Source organism: Tamandua tetradactyla, chromosome 8 (genome assembly GCF_023851605.1).
Source record: "Tamandua tetradactyla isolate mTamTet1 chromosome 8, mTamTet1.pri, whole genome shotgun sequence".
Taxonomy (NCBI): domain Eukaryota; kingdom Metazoa; phylum Chordata; class Mammalia; order Pilosa; family Myrmecophagidae; genus Tamandua; species Tamandua tetradactyla.
Genome location: NC_135334.1, coordinates 13,913,892 through 13,935,325, shown reverse-complemented (window position 1 = coordinate 13,935,325; position 21,434 = coordinate 13,913,892). Strand labels below are relative to the sequence as shown.

The following is a 21,434-nucleotide window of genomic DNA, read 5'->3' as shown; positions in this document are numbered from 1 at the left end:
AGACACAGAACTTTTGTGCAGAGAAATGAAAATGTAATTGGTAAATAACATCTCTTCCATAGATATATAGATAATCAGAGACAATTTCAATTCAATTATAAAAGCACACTGGTTTATCAATGCAATAACATAGAGGCATAAACAAGAACTGCCTAAAATCGTTATCACTGATGGAGCTTGAGAAACGTGGGCAAAGTGGGGATCCTCACTGGTCCTTAAACATGCCCCCCCAAAATGAAAGAACCATAGTGCAAAATGTTATTTGGTTCCATTATAGATTGAGGCCAAAAACACAGAAGAAAAACCACTACTAAAATAACCCTAAAAATTTCTGGAACTATTTACACTCTTTCTGTGTCCACGGTTTTTGTCCCTCCTCCTCTGTTTTAATGCAGTTGTAAGTTACATAGGAAAGGGCCCTGAAGTGATTCACAGAAAGCAAGGAAAAGAACTGATCAGACAATATCCTATGGCACAGCTCACCAGGAATGGGAAAGGGAAAAAAAACAATCAGTGGATTGTGTTATGCCCACATGGGAATGAAATTAACCTTGTTTGCATCTGAAAACAAAATAAGTAAGAAGTTGGTGCCACCTTGAGACTGAGAATAACAACAAAGTCAAACAATGGATCTTAATTACATTAAAATTTGAAAGAACAAAAGATACTGGAATAAAAATTCCTACAAGAATGCATTAGAAAGAAAGATGGTGAGAAGGAAAAGAAGAGGACTCGAAGAAGAGGATGAGGTGGCTCATGAAGACAAGAGCACAGCAAAAGAGGCAGGGGCTAAGGTAGCATCACTGGTTCTGCTGTGTTTGTTATTCTCTTCTGGGTTTTCTTCAGAGCAAGTTTGATGTCCCTGTTCCTCAGGTTATACATAAGGGGGTTCAGCATGGGCACCACATTGGTATAAAGCACTGAGAAAAACTTCTCCTGACCCAAAGACCCAGCAGATGAGGGCCTGACATAAGGGAGCAGGCCAGATCCATAGAAAAGGCCAACAGTAATTAAGTGGGAACCACAGGTATTGGAAGGCTTTGGACCAGTCCTTAGCAGATGGCATGTGAAAGATATTGAAAAGAATCATAGCATAAGAGATAAAGATAAGGACACTTGATACTACGATGACTGTGCCCACATTAAGAGAAGTCGCAATCTCATTGGCATAGGTGCTGCTGCAGGAGAGCTGGAGCAGGGGGAAAGTGTCACACATGTAGTGGTTGATGGTGTTGGAATGACAAAACGTCAGCCTGATCATGCACCCAATGTGAGCCATCGCACCTGCAGACACCATCACATATGAAGCAGACATCAGCAGAGAACTTAACTGGGGGACCTGGTGACAGTGTACTATAGGGGCTTACAGATGGCCACGTGGTGACCATAGGCCATGGCTGTCAGCACGCAGCACTCAGAGTTGACAAAAGTGCAGAAGAAAAACAGCTGAGCCATGCATCCTGCAAAGGAGATGATATTCCTCTCTGAATTAAAGTTCATCAGCTTTTTGGGGGTAAAGATGAATGAATAGCAGAGATCAATGAAGGATAGATTAAAGAGGAGAAAGTACATGGGGTGTGAAGGTGGGAACTGAAGCAAATAAGATTTATTAAGATCAAATTTCCCACCAAGGTGACCATACAGTTCACCTAGAACAGAAAAAAAAATGGAGGCAGCTAAAGCTCAAGTTGGTCTGTTCATCCCATCAGGATAAAAGTCACAAGAGTCATTTTCCATACTTGTTCACTTCATGAGAATGAGCTGCAAGAGCAGGAGTAAAGATGACAACAGTAATGTATCCTCAGTCTTTCTCTGCAGAGTGAATTCTGTATCTGCTGGTTTCCAAGATGACGGACGTGTGAAAACACACAGCAAATCATCCAGGAGCTGATTTCCAGAGATTTTCCAGGCCTGAGAGTTCAGATTTTCCTCCCTTCTTCTCTCTCTCCTGCTCAGCTTGTTGGTCACTCTGTTGGTAGACTGCCTAATGTCTCAGCATTTCCTCCTTCTGACACTGGCTTCTTCCAGGCTTACATCAAGTGCCACCTCACCTCCAAATCCTTGACTTAAGTAGTTGTGATGGTAGAAGAAAATTAGTAGTTCAGGGATGATTTCTATTGCCTGAAGACTCCACTGATGCTGGGCCTTGAGGACCCTTCATCCTAACTATTCTGAGGGAGAAAAATTTCTCTAATAATGGAAGGAGGCACCAATTATCAGCACAATACTCAGTATTCTATAGGCTAGAACAGGCATTCTGGGGAATAAGCCACGATTTCTACCTGAGAATATGCCCAGAAACTCTTCTTCTTCAGTTGTAAGAAGGAAACAACATCATTAGCTTCCCAAACAATAAGCTGGTCTGGATGGGGGTGAATCCTTGTATTTGGAGAAATTGATCTGAAGTACAGAAGAAAGAAGAAGTTCAGTGAGTCTCTGGAGGGAAGAATTAATGAGTCTATGTCTACAGGGACTCAATGTTCTTCTAAGCTTAAATTTCACATGTGGAATTCCTAATCCCCAGTGCAATGGACTGATGGCCCCCTTGGTCTCTCACCTCAGCATTCCCTCGATCCTAAGCACAGATCTGAAGAAGGTCTAGGAGCAGAATCATTTGCCTTTTCTAGTGGTTTTCTAGAAGACTCTGGGATTGCATAAATAAAATATAAGATCATTGGTTTAATATTGAATATGCTTTTGCATTTCAACAAAGTGCTGCAATAAAATTGCTAAGGTAATAAATCCTCAAGTTAAACTGAGTGCAATGAACACTTTTCTACTTCCTAATTGTGAGATTTTAGACAAGTTAGGGACATCTTCTGAACCTTATATCCTCATGCAAAATGATTAGCTATCCAGAGCAGGCCACGGTGTCTCAGCAAGCAGAGTTCTCACCAGGCATGCTAGAGACCCAAGTTTGATTCCTGGTGCCTGCCTATGCAAAAAAGAAAAAAGAAAAAAAAAATAGCTATCCATTGGAATAGGTAGGGGATTAAAGGAGTTTCTTCACATAAAGCATTAGGACCATGTCTGGCACATAAAAAGAGCCTGTTAAATGTTAGCACCAATTGCCTTTCTCCTTTTCCACATTATATTTATCTTAGATTCTGGGCCATGGCACAACAGATATTTTTGAAATGAAAATTCTCTGTTGTGATGAGCTGTCTTTACATTACACAATTCAAAGCATCCTTATCCTCCACCAATTAGATGACAAGTACTACCACACCTTATAAGTTAATAGGGCCTTATAAAAATTTAAATCTTTTGTGTATCAAAAGACGTCTTCATGAAAGTAAAAAGAAAACCTACAGAATGGGATAAAACATTTGGAGTCCATATTCACTATCAGGATTTAATATCCTGAATATATAAAAAAGTCCTGCAATTCAATAACAAAACAACAGAAACTCAATTTTAAAATGGGCAAAAGACTTAAATAAACATTTCTCCAAAAATATACAGAAGGTTAAAAAGCAAATAAAAAGATGTTTAACATCATTAACCATTAGTGACAAACACAATCATATACTATTTCATACCCACCAGAAAAGATACTATTTTAAAAATGGAAAAAAAAATGTGTTGGAAAAAATGCTGAGAAAGTGGAACACTTGTTAATTTTTGCTAGGGATATAAAATGGTGCAGTCACTGGGAAGACAGTTTGGTGGTTCCTCAAGAAATTGGATATAGAATTATCATATGACTCAGCAATATGACTTTTAAGTATATACACCTAAAGATCTGAAAGCAGCAACTCAAACAGATATTTTTACACAAGTGTTCATAGCAGCATAATTCACAATACCCAAAAGCTGGAAAAGACCCAAGTGTCCATCAACAGATGAAATGATAAACAAACAGTCTGTCATATATATGTAATGGAATATTATTCAGGTATCAAAAGACTGGAGTTTGATGCACATGACATGGATGAACCTTGAAACAATTATCTTGAGTAAATTAAGTCAGACACAAAATGAACATATTCTATGATCTCACTTATATGAAATAATTAGAGTGAGCAAATGCATAGATACAGAAGCTACAATATGATGAGGAATTCTTACTTAAATGCTGCAGAGCTTCTGTTGGGGTGATGGTAATGTGTTAATAATGGATTGTGGTGACGGTAGCACAACATTCTGAACGTAAGTGACACCACTGAATTGTTCATTTGAGAATGGTTAAAATAGAAATTTTATATATGTTTCCAGAAAGTAAATTTTTTAAAATCTGTAAAATGTAAGAGAGAAAAAATTGAATGCTAATATAAATTTTGAAATATAGTTGTTAAAGTACAATAATAACATTTCATAAATTGTAAGAAAGGTAACATATGAATGCAGTTTTTAAAATAGGGAAATCTGAGGGAGGGGGTATATAGGATCTCTATACTTACTGCAAGAATGTTTTATAAACCTGCAACTTCTCTAATAATTCACAGATAAATCAAAGGAGTATATGTAAAACTGAAATTTAGCAAACATTTGAAAGAGAGCAAAAGGGAAAATCCCCTTGACGTAGGTTTTAGAAAAGATTCTGGAGATGAGCTGCCAAAAGCATGATCCATAAAACAAACAAAAATGCTAAATTGGATATTATAAAAATCAAAGCCTATTTCTCCGAGGCAGATAATAGCAAAGGAGAGGAAATATATAACACAGACTGGTAAAATATTTTAAAACATATATCTAATAAGTAACTTGTGTCCAGAATATATAAAGAACACATAAGAACTTAATGAGTAAACACACAACCCAATAAGTAAATGAGCGGCATATGTGAATCAACATTTAACAAAAAAGATATAGACTCTCAAATAAACACATGTAAAAATACTCAAACTCATTTTTCATTAGGGAAAACAAATTAAAACCACAATGAGATGCCATCACAAGCTTATTAGAATGGAAACTTATTAGAATAGAAATTTCAAAACAAAATAAAATAAAACAACTATGCATAGCGGAGGTAAGGAGGTGGAGCAAGTTGAATTCTCATGAATTACCTGTGGGAATGAAAATGACATATTAATTTTGGGAGCAATTTGACAGTTTCTTATAAAGTTGTTCCATTGCAAAGTAATTACAAGAATAAAAGCTTATTTTCATGTAAAAATTGTAAAACTAGATCTAAGTTGATTATCCTTCTTCAGTTGATTAATGGATAAATAAATTTTAGTACATCAACTCCATGAATCCCACCCAGATATATAGGGGATGAACCTCAGATCTCAAATTCATCATTTGAAAGAGGTCAAAGCAAAAACCAACATACTTTATACTTCAATTTAAATGACGTTCTGGAAAAGGTAAAACTAGGCAAGCAGAAATCAGAGCAGTAACTCTCAATGCCTAGGGTAGAAAAAGGGTTTAAGTATAAAGGGACATGGAAGAGTGTTTTGATCTGGGTGAGGTTTCCCTAATGCATGTATTTGACAAAACTTATAGAATTCTAAACAGGAAATTGTTTATTCTACTCTATTTAAATTATATCTTACTAATGAAAATCTAAACACACACAAACCATGAATTTCTAATCACATTTTCATATCAATGATAATTAGCTATATCTGAAAGTCTAAGAACACAAATTGTTGGTGAAGATGTGAAACAATTTTACTGTACCTTTATTATGGTGGGAATGTACAGTAATAAATTACCTGGGAGTGGTTGGAAGTTTCTTATAAATTAAACATTTATTCTATCATGTAACAATTCAACTCCTAGATATTTCCAAAGAAAATTAATACATAGAATTCCAAAATGACTTGCACATATATACTTATAGCAGTATATAAGAACTATCAAAGCCAGTAACTATCAACTAGAGGATACATAAACAAATTGTGTATACTTATAGAAAATAATCTTACTCAGCAATAAGCTAAACTACTGAGACAGACAGCAAAACAAAATCTAAAAATATCATTGTGAGTGAAAAAGTCAAACACAATGAACACATATTGTGTGATTCCATTTTTGAAACTTTCTAAAGCAAACATAAATAAATCATCATGACAGAACTTTTAGCCATGTTACCTGAAGGCTTGTTATGAGGATTATCTACAAAAAGGCACGAGGAAACTTTACAGTATGATGGAAGTAGTGTATGCTCATGGGGGAAAGTGGATGGCTATATATATATATACTTAAAACAGTCACCCAAGTTGTACACCTAAAAATTTGTAAATTTTACTCTGAATAAGTAAAAATTTTACTAATTTTTAGAGCAAAAAAGTAAAAATTTTAAAAATTCATATTTTATACTGTCCATTGAGAATTATTATGGAAAACTATTGTCTTTCATTTTTGCAAGCTGTCTCTAAACTCTAAAATTGACACCAGCAGGGAAATCCACACCCTTCCATTCACCTTTAGAGACATAATACTGGCCTAATTGGAACACTAGTTTTTCATAGCATAGGACTCTGATATATCCATAAAGGAAATTCTAACTTTTATTTAATTCACTTCTACAGCTTGGAAAAAAGCCAGTGAATCTGAGGAAAACACTGGGAATGCAGAAAAGACACAGTCAAGTGAATTGCAGACTATCATTTCTTCCCATCTAAGTTTCTTACCCATGAATCACTAAGTATTATCATAAACTCGTGTTTCTTTCATCAATGATAATGGCAAGACATCAGTCTGTAGGCTTTCTTAAATAGCTAGGATGTAGTTAAAGACTCATTATGCCTATAAAATTTATAGAAACTAAAAGGCCCAATAAAGCATCTCTCAGGGCTGATACCATGTGTCACCGAAGAGTGTGCTGTAACCTTAGCCAGGAGATTTTATTAGTAAGGTATATTTGAGCATAGATACAATTTAGAAATTTTTAAAAGGGGTTATTTTTATAAGAAGAGTTTATAATATTGTTTCTTATGCAACAAACACATGATAATTGAACCAGACTAAATATAAGTAGGAGAGAAGCGAGAGGCACCCCCAATTTTAAAAGTCCTCTCTGGACACAGACCCTTTCAGTCAGTCAGTTGCATATACCCCTGACTGTCAAGTGTCCAAATATTATGCTCCCATTGGAAATCAATAACCACCAAAGAACCGGAATTTTCACAAATGCATAGAGGTTAAACAACATACCTGTAAACAATCAGTAATGTTAAAAAAGAAATTTCAAGAGAAATTAGTGAATATCTGGAGATGAATAAAAATGAGAATATAACATATCAAAATCCATGGAATGCAGAGTAGGTATTGCTCAGAGGAAAATTTATAACTCTGAATACGTGCATTAAAAAGGAAGAAAGATCTAAAACCAAAGATGTAACATCCGAAAATACTAGAGAAAAACAGCAAATTAACCCTAAATCAAGCAGAAGAAAAGAAATATCAAAGATGAAAGCAGATATAAATGAATTGGAGAACAAAAAACAAATAGAGAATTTTTAAAAAGTGGGTATTTGAGAAGATCAACAAGATTGACAAACTCTTAGTTAGACTGACAATGTCAAAAGGAGAGCAGATGTAAATAAACAGAATGATTAATGAGAGAAGGATCATTACTATGGATCTTGAGGAAATTTTAAAAACATCATAAAATGATACTATAAACAACTGAACATCAACAAACTAGACAACTTAGAGGAAATTGACCATATCCTAGAAACACGTAAACATCTTATATTGACTTGAGAATAAAAAGAAGACCTCAACAGACCAATCACAAGTGAAGAGATTCAGTCATCAAAAACTTTCCTACAAAGAAAAACCCAGGGCCCGATGGTTTCGCAGAGGAATTTTATCAAGTATTTCAAAAAGAACAGAAGATTCCTGCTCAGGCTTTCCAAAAAGTTGAAGAAAAGGGGACACTACCTAGCTCGTTAAATGAAGCTAACATCACTGTAATACCAAAATCTGATAAAATATTACAAGAAAGGAAAACTACAGGCCAATCTCCCTAGTAAATATAGATGCAAAGATTCTCAACAAATTACTTGCAAATCAAACCCAAAAGCACATTTAAAAAATTTTGCATCACAACTAAGTTGGGCTCATTCTAGGTATTCAAAGGTGGTTCAATTTAAGAAAATCCATCAGTGTAATACAACACATTATCCATCAATGTAATACAACACATTATCAAACCAAAAGGGAAGAATCACATGATCTTCCCAATTGGTGCTGAAAAGCCATTCAACAAAATTCAGCATCATTTTCTCTTGACAGCATTTCAGAAGGTAGGATAAATGGAAATTTCTGCAAGGTGATAAAGGGCACATAAGAAAAACCCAGAGCCAGCATCACAGTCAACATCAAGAGACTGAAAACTTTCCCTCTAAGATTAGGAATGGAACAGGGATGTCCATTGTCACCACTATTACTCAACATTGTGCTGGAAATTCTAGCTAGAGCAATTAGGCAAGAAAAAGACATAAAAACACCCAAATTCAGAAAAGAAGTAGTAAAACTTTCACTATTTATAGGCGACATGATCTAAATTTGGAAAATCCTGAGAAATTCAACAAAGCTACTTGAGTTAATAAACAAATTCAGCAAAGTGACGGTATAGAAGATTTATGTGCAAAAATCAGTAAATTTCTATACACTGGTAATGACCTGAGGTAGTTATTTTTTAAAATTCCATTACAAAGCAACTAAAGGAATCAAGTATCTAGGAATAAATTTAACCAAGTATTTAAAGGACCTCTATACAGAAAACTACAAAGCTTTGCTAAAGGAAATTTTAAGAAGTCCCAAATAGATGGAAAGATACTTCATGTTCATGGATAGGAAAGCTAAATGTCATAAAGATGTCAATTCTATGCAAATTGATCTACAGATTCAACCCAATTCTATTCAATATTCCAACAACCTACTTTGAAGACATGGAAAACCTAGTCATCAAATTTATCTGGAAGGGAAAGAAGCATCAAATCACCAAACACATCCTAAAAAAGAAAAAAGTGGGAAGATTTACACTTCCTGACTTTAAAGCTTATTATAAAGCCACAGAGGTCAAAATAGCACTCTATTGGCACAAAGATAGACATTTTGATCAATGGAATCATGTTGATTGCTTGGAAATGGAAGCCCAGATTCATGTTCAATTGATTTTTGACAAGACCTTTAAATCCACTGAACTTTATCATTGATAAACAGTGCAAGGAAAACTGGATATCCACAACCAAAGGAATGAAAGATGACCCATACCTCACTCCCTATGTAAAAACTACTCAAAGTGGATCAAAGACCTAAATACAAGACCTAGTACCTTAAAACTTCTAGAAGAAAATAAAAGGAAACAGCTTCAACACCTAGTGGTAGAGGTCACTTCATAGACCTTACAGCCAAAGCACAAGCAACAAAAGAAAAAATAGATAAATGGGAATGCCTCAAAATCAAATGTTCTTGTACTTCAAAAGGCTTTCTCAAAAAGTTGAAGAGGCAGCCAACTCAATGGGAGAAAATATTTAGAAATCCTATATCTGATAAGGGTTTGATATCCAGTATTTATAAAGAATCCCTACAACCCAATTACTAAATGGACAAAAGATATGAATAAATATTTTTCTGAAGAGGAAATACAAATGGCTAAAAAGCAAATGAAAACATGTCAATTGTCACAGCTATTAGAGAAATTCAAATCAAAACCACAATGAAATATGATCCACAACTATAAGAATGACTGCTGTTAAACTAACAGAAAGCTACAAATATTGGAGAGGATATGGAGAAATTGGAACATTTATTCACTGATGGTGGGAATGCATAATGATATAGCCACTGTGGAAGACAATTTGGCAGGTCTCTGTGACACCTAAGACCCAGAGATAGGCCTGTAGCCCTGAAAGTTAGTATAGCTATATACAGTAACTGTTAAAATAACTGAAAAGGAGATCAATACTCAATTAGCAATAAAAACAAAACCAGTCTGGCTGGGATTAAGGTAAATAAGAATACAGGGTAAACGAGAATACTGTATGTACTCTAGACTTTCACCTACTGTATGAGACCAAAGGCAGAACAGGCTTATTATTCTCTGAATTATTAAAATTTACAATCTAAATTTTCTATAATACACAATCTTAATCAATCTGTTCGGATAGCTCATTTAAACAACCCAAACTTCTGAAGTCCAGAATGGAAAAGAAGTCTTGCAGCTCTGTCTAGCTTAATGTAAAACCCAGCTCCATCTCAGATTATGGTGGGATGGTAATTAAAAAGTAATGGTATATATATATATATATATATTGTTCAGATGGGAACTATTAAGCATTCCCATCTGACAAGCCCCAGGTACCCTCTCTACCACTGGGGCTTCCCATGCCCTTGATTTAAGCCTTGCCCTTATGAAACCTATCTCTGTAGGGGAGAAGTTAAGACTTCCTATAACAAGGCCTAGCAGTAAGTTCCAGGAAGCCTCTTTTGTTGCCTAAATATGGCTTCATCCTCCCTAAGCTGAAACCTGCAAGGAAAATTAATACCCTTGCCCCACTACATGGGACATGACATCGGGGTGAAAATCTTTCTAAAAACATGGGGTGTGATTTCCCAGGATACATCTGACCATGGGATCAACAATGCCTTCTTGACCAAAAGGGGGAAAAGAAGAGTAATAAAATAAAGCATCAGTGGCTAAGGAGATCAAATAGAAACAAGAGGATATTCTGGAGGCTACTCTTATGCATGCTTCAGTTAGATAATGTCAGTTGCCATGGTTTGCTTAACCTCAACCAACATCACTCTTGTTGACTCTCAAGAACACATACAGGGGACTTCCTGGAAGATGGCGGCTTAGTAAGACGTGCGGATCTTAGTTTCTTCTCCAGGACACATACTAGGGGAGTAGAAACGATACAGAAAGCGCCCAAAGCCACAACAGAGATAAAAAAGACAGCGTACCCCATCCTGGAACGGCTGGCTGGCTGAGAGAAGCAGCTCGGGTGAGATCGCCGAGGCGCGCGGGCCTTACCGGGCGGGGTGGCAAGCGGCCGGAGTTACTCCCTTCCCCCTTCCCGGGCCGGCTGGGAGAATTGGAGAGGTGGTCCCCTGAAACCAAGGCGACTGGTGCCCACACCACGCGCAGCCCCCGGACCAACTGAGAGAATTGGATCGGAAACCCCCAGGCCGCGGAGAATGGTGACCCCGTGACTCCCGGGGAACGTGCACTCTCTCGGGCGGGCCGCTGCCGCTGGCGCCCTCCCGCCACGCTTGTTGCCCAGGGCCAACTAGGAAATTCGGACGGGCTCTTTCCCTGGCTGCGGCGACCAGCAACCCTCCCTGCGTTCAGACACCCTCCCTGCGTTGGGACCCCGGACCGGCTCAAGCCGCTTCGGCTAGCGAACCCCCAGGACGGCGAGAGTTTTCCAAAGTTTAAGGTCTCACAGCACCTTTTACTGGTGGGACCCGCAGACAAACGTGTGCCACGAGCGCCACCTACTGGGCAGGATAAGAAAAACAGAACCCAGAGATTTCACAGAAAAATATTACAACCTTGCTGGGTCCAACACCAAGAGAAATCTGAATAAATGCCCAGACGCCAGCAGCAGAAGATAATTGTCCACGCTCAAAAGATTGAGAATATGGCTCAGTCAGAGGAACAAACCAATAGCTCAAATGAGACACAAGAGCTGAGACAACTAATGCTGAATATACGAACAGAAATGGAAAACCTCTTCAAAAATGAAATCGATAAATTGAGGGAGGACATGAAGAGGACATGGGCTGAACATAAAGAAGAAATAGAAAAACTGAAAAAACAAATCGCAGAACTTATGGAAGTGAAGGATAAAGTAGCAAACATAGAAAAAATAATGGATAGCTACAATGATAGATTTAAAGAGACAGAAGATAGAATTAGTGATTTGGAGGATGGAACATCTGAATTCCAAAAAGAAACAGAAACTATAGGGAAAAGAATGGAAAAATTTGAACAGGGTATCAGGGAACTCAAGGACAATATGAACCGCACAAATATACGTGTTGTGGGTGTCCCAGAAGGAGAAGAGAAGGGAAAAGGAGGAGAAAAACTAATGGAAGAAATTATCACTGAAAATTTCCCAACTCTTATGAAAGACCTAAAATTACAGATCCAAGAAGTGCAGCGCACCCCAAAGAGATTAGACCCAAATAGGCGTTCTCCAAGACACTTACTAGTTAGAATGTCAGAGGTCAAAGAGAAAGAGAAGATCTTGAAAGCAGCAAGAGAAAAACAATCCATTACATACAAGGGAAACCCAATAAGACTTTGTGTAGATTTCTCAGCAGAAACCATAGAAGCTAGAAGACAGTGGGATGATATATTTAAAATACTAAAAGAGAAAAACTGCCAACCAAGACTCCTATATCCAGCAAAATTATCCTTCAAAAATGAGGGAGAAATTAAAACATTCTCAGACAAAAAGTCACTGAAAGAATTTGTGACCAAGAGACCAGCTCTGCAAGAAATACTAAAGGGAGCACTAGAGTCAGATACAAAAAGACAGAAGAGAGAGATATGGAAAAGAGTGTAGAAAGAAGGAAAATCAGATATGATATATATAATACAAAAGGCAAAATGTTAGAGGAAAATATTATCTAAACAGTAATAACACTAAATGTTAATGGACTGAATTCCCCAATCAAAAGACATAGATTGGCAGAATGGATTAAAAAACAGGATCCTTCAATATGCTGTCTACAGGAAACACATCTTAGACCCAAAGATAAACATAGGTTGAAAGTGAAAGGTTGGGAAAAGATATTTCATGCAAATAACAACCAGAAAAGAGCAGGAGTGGCTATACTAATATCCAACAAATTAGACTTCAAATGTAAAACAGTTAAAAGAGACAAAGAAGGACACTATATACTAATAAAAGGAACAATTAAACAAGAAGACATAACAATCATAAATATTTATGCACCGAATCAGAATGCCCCAAAATACGTGAGGAATATACTGCAAACACTGAAAAGGGAAATAGCCCCATATACCATAATAGTTGGAGACTTCAACTCACCACTCTCATCAAGGGACAGAACATCTAGACAGAGGATCAACAAAGAAATAGAGAATCTGAATATTACTATAAATGAACTAGACTTAATAGACATTTATAGGACATTACATCCCACAACAGCAGGATACACCTTTTTCTCAAGTGCTCATGGATCATTCTCAAAGATAGACCATATGCTGGGTCACAAAGCAAGTCTCAACAAATTTAAAAAGATTAAATCTTACAAAACACTTTCTCGGACCATAAAGGAATGATGTTGGAAATCAATAATAGGCAGAGTGCCAGAAAATTCACAAATACGTGGAGGCTCAACAACACACTCCTAAACAACGACTGGGTCAAAGAAGAAATTGCAAGAGAAATTAGCAAATACCTCGAGGCGAATGAAAATGAAAACACAACATATCAAAACTTATGGGACGCAGCAAAGGCAGTGCTAAGAGGGGAATTTATTGCTCTAAATGCCTATATCAGAAAAGAAGAAAAGGCAAAAATTCAAGAATTAACTATCCATTTGGAAGAACTGGAGAAAGAACAGCAAACTAATACCAAAGCAAGCAAAAGGAAAGAAATAACAAAGATTAGAGCAGAAATAAATGAAATTGAAAACATGAAAACAATAGAGAAAATCAATAAGGCCAGAAGTTGGTTCTATGAGAAAATCAATAAGATTGATGGGCCCTTAGCAAGATAGACAAAAAGAAGAAGAGAGAGGATGCAAATAAATAAGATCAGAAATGGAAGAGGAGACATAACTACTGACCTCACAGAAATAAAGGAGGTAATAACAGGATACTATGAACAACTTTACGCTAATAAATACAACAATTTAGAGGAAATGGACGGGTTCCTGGAAAGACATGAACAACCAACTTTGACTCAAGAAGACATAGATGACCTCAACAAACCAATCACAAGTAAAGAAATTGAATTAGTCATTCAAAAGCTTCCTAAAAAGAAAAGTCCAGGACCAGATAGCTTCACATGTGAATTCTACCAAACGTTCCAGAAAGAATTAGTACCAATTCTCTTCAAACTCTTCAAAAAAATCGAAGTGGAGGGAAAACTACCTAATTCATTCTATGAAGCCAACATCACCCTCATACCAAAACCAGGCAAAGATATTACAAAAAAAGAAAACTACAGACCAATCTCCCTAATGAATATAGATGCAAAAATCCTCAATAAAATTCTAGCAAATCGTATCCAACAACACATTAAAAGAATTATACATCATGACCAAGTAGGATTCATCCCAGGTATGCAAGGATGGTTCAACATAAGAAAATCAATTAACGTAATACACCATATCAACAAATCAAAGCAGAAAAATCACATGATCATCTCAATTGATGCAGAGAAGGCATTCGACAAGATTCAACATCCTTTCCTGTTGAAAACACTTCAAAGGATAGGAATACAAGGGAACTTCCTTAAAATGATAGAGGGAATATATGAAAAACCCACAGCTAATATCATCCTCAATGGGGAAAAATTGAAAACTTTCCCCCTAAGATCAGGAACAAGACAAGGATGTCCACTATCACCACTATTATTCAACACTGTGTTGGAGGTTCTAGCCAGAGCAATTAGACAAGAAAAAGAAATACAATGCATCAAAATTGGAAAGGAAGAAGTAAAACTATCACTATTTGCAGACGATATGATACTATACGTCGAAAACCCGGAAAAATCCACAACAAAACTACTAGAGCTAATAAATGAGTACAGCAAAGTAGCAGGTTACAAGATCAACATTCAAAAATCTGTAGCATTTCTATACACTAGTAATGAACAAGCTGAGGGGGAAATCAAGAAACGAATCCCATTTACAATTGCAACTAAAAGAATAAAATACCTAGGAATAAATTTAACTAAAGAGACAAAAAACCTATATAAAGAAAACTACAAAAAACTGCTAAAAGAAATCACAGAAGACCTAAATAGATGGAAGGGCATACCGTGTTCATGGATTGGAAGACTAAATATAGTTAAGATGTCAATCCTACCTAAATTGATTTACAGATTCAATGCAATACCAATCAAAATCCCAACAACTTATTTTTCAGAAATAGAAAAACCAATAAGCAAATTTATCTGGAAGGGCAGGGTGCCCCGAATTGCTAAAAACATCTTGAGGAAAAAAAACGAAGCTGGAGGTCTCGCGCTGCCTGACTTTAAGGCATATTATGAAGCCACAGTGGTCAAAACAGCATGGTATTGGCATAAAGATAGATATATCGACCAATGGAATCGAATAGAGTGCTCAGATATAGACCCTCTCATCTATGGACATTTGATCTTTGATAAGGCAGTCAAGCCAACTCACCTGGGACAGAGCAGTCTCTTCAATAAATGGTGCCTAGAGAACTGGATATCCATATGCAAAAGAATGAAAGAAGACCCATCTCTCACACCCTATACAAAAGTTAACTCAAAATGGATCAAAGATCTAAACATTAGGTCTAAGACCATAAAACAGTTAGAGGAAAATGTTGGGAGATATCTTATGGATCTTACAACTGGAGGCGGTTTTATGGACCTTAAACCTAAAGCAAGAGCACTGAAGAAGGAAATAAATAAATGGGAACTCCTCAAACTTAAACACTTTTGTGCATCAAAGAACTTCATCAAGAAAGTAGAAAGACAGCCTTCACAATGGGAGACAATATTTGGAAATGATATATCAGATAAAGGTCTAGTATCCAGAATTTATAAAGAGATTGTTCATCTCAACAACAAAAAGACAGCCAACCCAATTACAAAATGGGAAAAAGACTTGAACAGACACCTATCAGAAGAGGAAATACAAATGGCCAAAAGGCACATGAAGAGATGCTCAATGTCCCTGGCCATTAGAGAAATGCAAATCAAAACCACAATGAGATATCATCTCACACCCACCAGAATGGCCATTATCAACAAAACAGAAAATGACAAGTGCTGGAGAGGATGCGGAGAAAGAGGCACACTTATCCACTGTTGGTGGGAATGTCAAATGGTGCAACCACTGTGGAAGGCAGTTTGGCGGTTCCTCAAAAAGCTGAATATAGAACTGCCATACGACCCAGCAATACCATTGCTAGGTATCTACTCAAAGGACTTAAGGGCAAAGACACAAACGGACATTTGCACACCAATGTTTATAGCAGCATTATTTACAATTGCAAAGAGATGGAAACAGCCAAAATCTCCATCAACAGAAGAGTGGCTAAACAAACTGTGGTATATACATACGATGGAATATTATGCAGCTTTAAGACAAGATAAACTTATGAACCATGTAATAACATGGATGGACCTAGAGAATATTATGCTGAGTGAATCCAGTCAAAAACTAAAGGACAAATACTGTATGGTCCCACTGATGTGAACAGACATTCGAGAATAAACTTGAAATATGTCATTGATAACAGAGTTCAGCAGGAGTTAGAAACAGGGTAAGACAATGGGTAATTGAAGCTGAAGGGATACAGACTGTGCAACAGGACTAGATACAAAAACTCAAAAATGGACAGCACAATAATACCTAATTGTAAAGTAATCATGTTAAAACACTGAATGAAGCTGCATCTGAGCTATAGGTTTTTGTTTTGTTTTGTGTTGTTTTGTTTTGATTTTACTATTATTACTTTTATTTTTTTCTCTATATTAACATTCTATATCTTTTTCGGTTATGTTGCTAGTTCTTCTAAACCAATGCAAATGTACTAAGAAATGATGATCATGCATCTATGTGATGATGTTAAGAATTAATGATTGCATGTGTAGAATGGTATGATCTCTAAATGTTGGGTTAATTTCTTTTTTTCCGTTAATTAAAAAAAAAAAAAAAGAGAAGGGATAATTGGAGATGAAGGGACACAGACTGTACAACGGGACTGGATATAAAAACTCAGAAATGGACAGCACAATACTACCCAATTGTAATGCAATTATGTTAAAACACTGAATTAAGCTGCATGTGAGGTATAGGTTTTTTGTTTTTGTTTTTTTTGTTTTTTTTTCTTTCTATTATTGTTTTAATTCTTATTCTGTTGTCTTTTTATTTCTTTTTCTAAATCGATGCAAATGTACTAAGAAATGATGAATATGCAACTATGTGATGTTATTAAGAATTACTGATTGTACATGTAGATTGGAATGATTTCTAATTGTTTTGTTAATTCTTTTTTTAATTAATAAAAAAAAAAAAAAAAAAAGAACACATACAGGGACTTCCGGAGAAGATGGCGGCTTAGTAAGATGCGCGGATCTTAGTTTCTTCTCCAGGACAGCTACTAGGGGAGTAGAAACGACACAGAACAGCTCCCAAAGCCACGACAGAGATAAAAAAGACAGCGTACCCCATCCTGGAACGGCTGGCTGGCTGAGAGAACCCGCTCTGGTGAGATCGCCGAGGGGTGCGGGCTTCACCGGGCGGGGCGGCAAGCGGCCGGAGTCACTCCCTTCCCCCTTCCCAGGCCAGCTGGGAGAATTGGACAGGCGGTCCTCCCAAACCAAGGTGGCTGGCACCCACACCACACACGGCCCCTCGGACCAACTGAGAGAATTAGATCGGAAATCCCCCGGCCGTGGAGAACGGTGACGGGGGGGCCTCCCAAACCCGTGACCCCCCGGGAACATGCACTCTCCTGGGCGGGCCACTGCGGCTGGCGCCCTCCAGCCAAGCTTGGCGCCCTGGGCCGACTAGGAAATTTGGACGGGCGCTTTCCCGGGCTGCTGTGGCCAGCGACCCTCCCCACGTACGGACCCCGGGCCGGCTGGCAATCGTCCAAGCCACTTTGGCTAGCGAACCTCCCGGACGGCGAGAGTTTTCCAAAGTTAAAGGACCCACAGCACCTTTTACTGGTGGGACCTGCAGACAAACGTGTGCCATGAGTGCCACCTACTGGGCAGGATAAGAAAAACAGAACCCAGAGATTTCACAGAAAAATCTTACAACCTTGTTGGGTCCGACACCCAGGGAAATCTGACTAAATGCCCAGACGCCAGCAGCAGAAGATAACTGTCCATGCTCAGAAGATTGAGAATATGGCCCAGTCAAAGGAACAAACCAATAGTTCAAATGAGATACAAGAGCTGAGACAACTAATGCTGAATATATGAACAGAAATGGAAAACCTCTTCAAAAATGAAATCGATAAATTGAGGGAGGACATGAAGAGGACATGGGCTGAACATAAAGAAGAAATAGAAAAACTGAAAAAACAAATCACAGAACTTATGGAAGTGAAGGATAAAGTAGAAAAGATGGAAAAAACAATGGATACCTACAATGGTAGATTTAAACAGACAAAAGACAGAATTAGTGATTTGGAGGATGGAACATCTGAATTTCAAAAAGAAACAGAAACTATAGGGAAAAGAATGGAAAAATTTGAGCAGGGGCTCAGGGAATTGAATGATAATATGAAGCACACAAATATACATGTTGTGGGTGTCCCAGAAGGAGAAGAGAAGGGAAAAGGAGGAGAAAAACTAATGGAAGAAATTATCACTGAAAATTTCCCAACTCTTATGAGAGACCTAAAATTATAGATCCAAGAAGTGCAGTGCACCCCAAAGAGATTAGACCCAAATAGGCATTCTCCAAGACACTTACTAGTTAGAATGTCAGAGGTCAAAGAGAAAGAGAGGATCTTGAAAGCAGCAAGAGAAAAACAATCCATCACATACAAGGGAAACCCAATAAGACTATGTGTAGATTTCTCAGCAGAAACCATGGAAGCTAGAAGACAGTGGGATGATATATTTAAATTACTAAAAGAGAAAAACTGCCAACCAAGACTCCTATATCAAGCAAAATTATCCTTCAAAAATGAGGGAGAAATTAAAACATTCTCAGACAAAAAGTCACTGAGAGACTTTGTGACCAAGAGACCAGCTCTGCAAGAAATACTAAAGGGAGCACTAGGGTCAGATACAAAAAGACAGAAGAGAGAGGTATGGAGAAGAGTGTAGAAAGAAGGAAAATCAGATATGATATATATAATACAAAAGGCAAAATGTTAGAGGAAAATATTATCCAAACAGTAATAACACTAAATGTCAATGGACTGAATTCCCCAATCAAAAGATATAGATTGGCAGAATGGATTAAAAAACAGGATCCTTCAATATGCTGTCTACAGGAAACACATCTTAGACCCAAAGATAAACATAGGTTGAAAGTGAAAGTTTGGGAAAAGATATTTCATGCAAATAACAACCAGAAAAGAGCAGGAATGGCTACACTAATATCCAACGAGTTAGACTTCAAATGTAAAGCAGTTAAAAGAGACAAAGAAGGACACTATATACTAATAAAAGGAACAATTAAACAAGAAGACATAACAATCATAAATATTTACGCACCGAACCAGAATGCCCCAAAACACGTGAGGAATACACTGCAAACACTGAAAAGGGAAATAGACTCATATACCATAATAGTTGGAGACTTCAATTCACCACTCTCATCAATGGACAGAACATCTAGACAGAGGATCAATAAAGAAATAGAGAATCTGAATATTACTATAAATGAGCTAGACTTAACAGACATTTATAGGACATTACATCCCACAACAGCAAGATACAACTTTTTCTAAAGTGCTCATGGATCATTCTCAAAGATAGACCATATGCTGGGTCACAAAGCAAGTCTTAACAAATTTAAAAAGATTGAAATCATACACAACACTTTCTCGGATCAAAAAGGAATGAAGTTGGAAATCAATAATAGGCGGAGTGCCAGAAAATTCACAAATACGTGGAGGCTCAACAACACACTCCTAAACAACGACTGGGTCAAAGAAGAAATTGCTAGAGAAATTAGCAAATACCTCGAGGCGAATGAAAATGAAAACACAACATATCAAAAGTTATGGGACGCAGCAAAGGCAGTGCTAAGAGGGAAATTTATTGCCTTAAATGCATATATCAGCAAAGAAGAAAAGGCAAAAATTCAGGAAATAACTATCCATTTGGAAGAACTGGAGAAAGAACAGCAAACTAATCCCAAAGCAAGCAAAAGGAAGGAAATAACAAAGATTAGAGTAGAAATAAGTGAAATTGAAAACATGAAAACAATAGAGAAAATCAATAAGGTCAGAAGTTGGTTCTATGAGAAAATCAATAAGATTGATGGGCCCTTAGCAAGATAGACAAAAAGAAGAAGAGAGAGGATGCAAATAAATAAGATCAGAAATGGAAGAGGAGACATAACTACTGACCTCACAGAAATAAAGGAGGTAATAACAGGATACTATGAACAACTTTATGCTAATAAATACAACAATTTAGAGGAAATGGACGGGTTCCTGGAAAGACATGAACAACCAACTTTGACTCAAGAAGACATAGATGACCTCAACAAACCAATCACAAGTAAAGAAATTGAATTAGTCATTCAAAAGCTTCCTAAAAAGAAAAGTCCAGGACCAGACGGCTTCACATCTGAATTCTATCAAACATTCCAGAAAGAATTAGTACCAACTCTCCTCAAACTCTTCAAAAAAATCAAAGCAGAGGGAAACTACCTAATTCATTCTATGAAGCCAACATCACCCTCATACCAAAACCAGGCAAAGATATTACAAAAAAAGAAAACTACAGGCCAATCTCTCTAATGAATATAGACGCAAAAATCCTCAATAAAATTCTAGCAAATCGTATCCAACAACACATTAAAAGAATTATACATCATGACCAAGTAGGATTCATCCCAGGTATGCAAGGATGGTTCAACATAAGAAAATCAATTAATGTAATACACCATATCAACAAATCAAAGCAGAAAAATCACATGATCATCTCAATTGATGCAGAGAAGGCATTCGACAAGATTCAACATCCTTTCCTGTTGAAAACACTTCAAAGGATAGGAATACAAGGGAACTTCCTTAAAATGATAGAGGGAATATATGAAAAACCCACAGCTCATATCCTCAATGGGGAAAAATTGAAAACTTTCCCCCTAAGATCATGAACAAGACAAGGATGTCCACTATCACCACTATTATTCAACATTGTGTTGGAGGTTCTAGCCAGAGCAATTAGACAAGAAAAAGAAATACAAGGCATCAAAATAGGAAAGGAAGAAGTAAAACTATCACTGTTTGCAGACGATATGATACTATACGTCGAAAACCCGGAAAAATCCACAACAAAACTACTAGAGCTAATAAATGAGTACAGCAAAGTAGCAGGTTACAAGATCAACATTCAAAAATCTGTAGCATTTCTATACACTAGCAATGAACAAGCGGAGGGGGAAATCAAGAAACGAATCCCATTTACAATTGCAACTAAAAAAATTAAATACCTAGGAATAAATTTAACTAAAGAGACAAAAGACCTATATAAAGAAAACTACAAAAAACTGCTAAAAGAAATCACAGAAGACCTAAACAGATGGAAGGGCATACCGTGTTCATGGATTGGAAGACTAAATATAGTTAAGATGTCAATCCTACCTAA

The 21,434-nt window shown here is 37.0% G+C and overlaps 1 pseudogene; it reads right to left on the bottom strand.

Annotated features, from left to right (window-relative positions):
• Positions 1-789: 789 nt before the first annotated feature.
• LOC143643203 (olfactory receptor 8C8-like) lies at positions 790-1,730 on the bottom strand (annotated as a pseudogene).
• Positions 1,731-21,434: the final 19,704 nt, after the last annotated feature.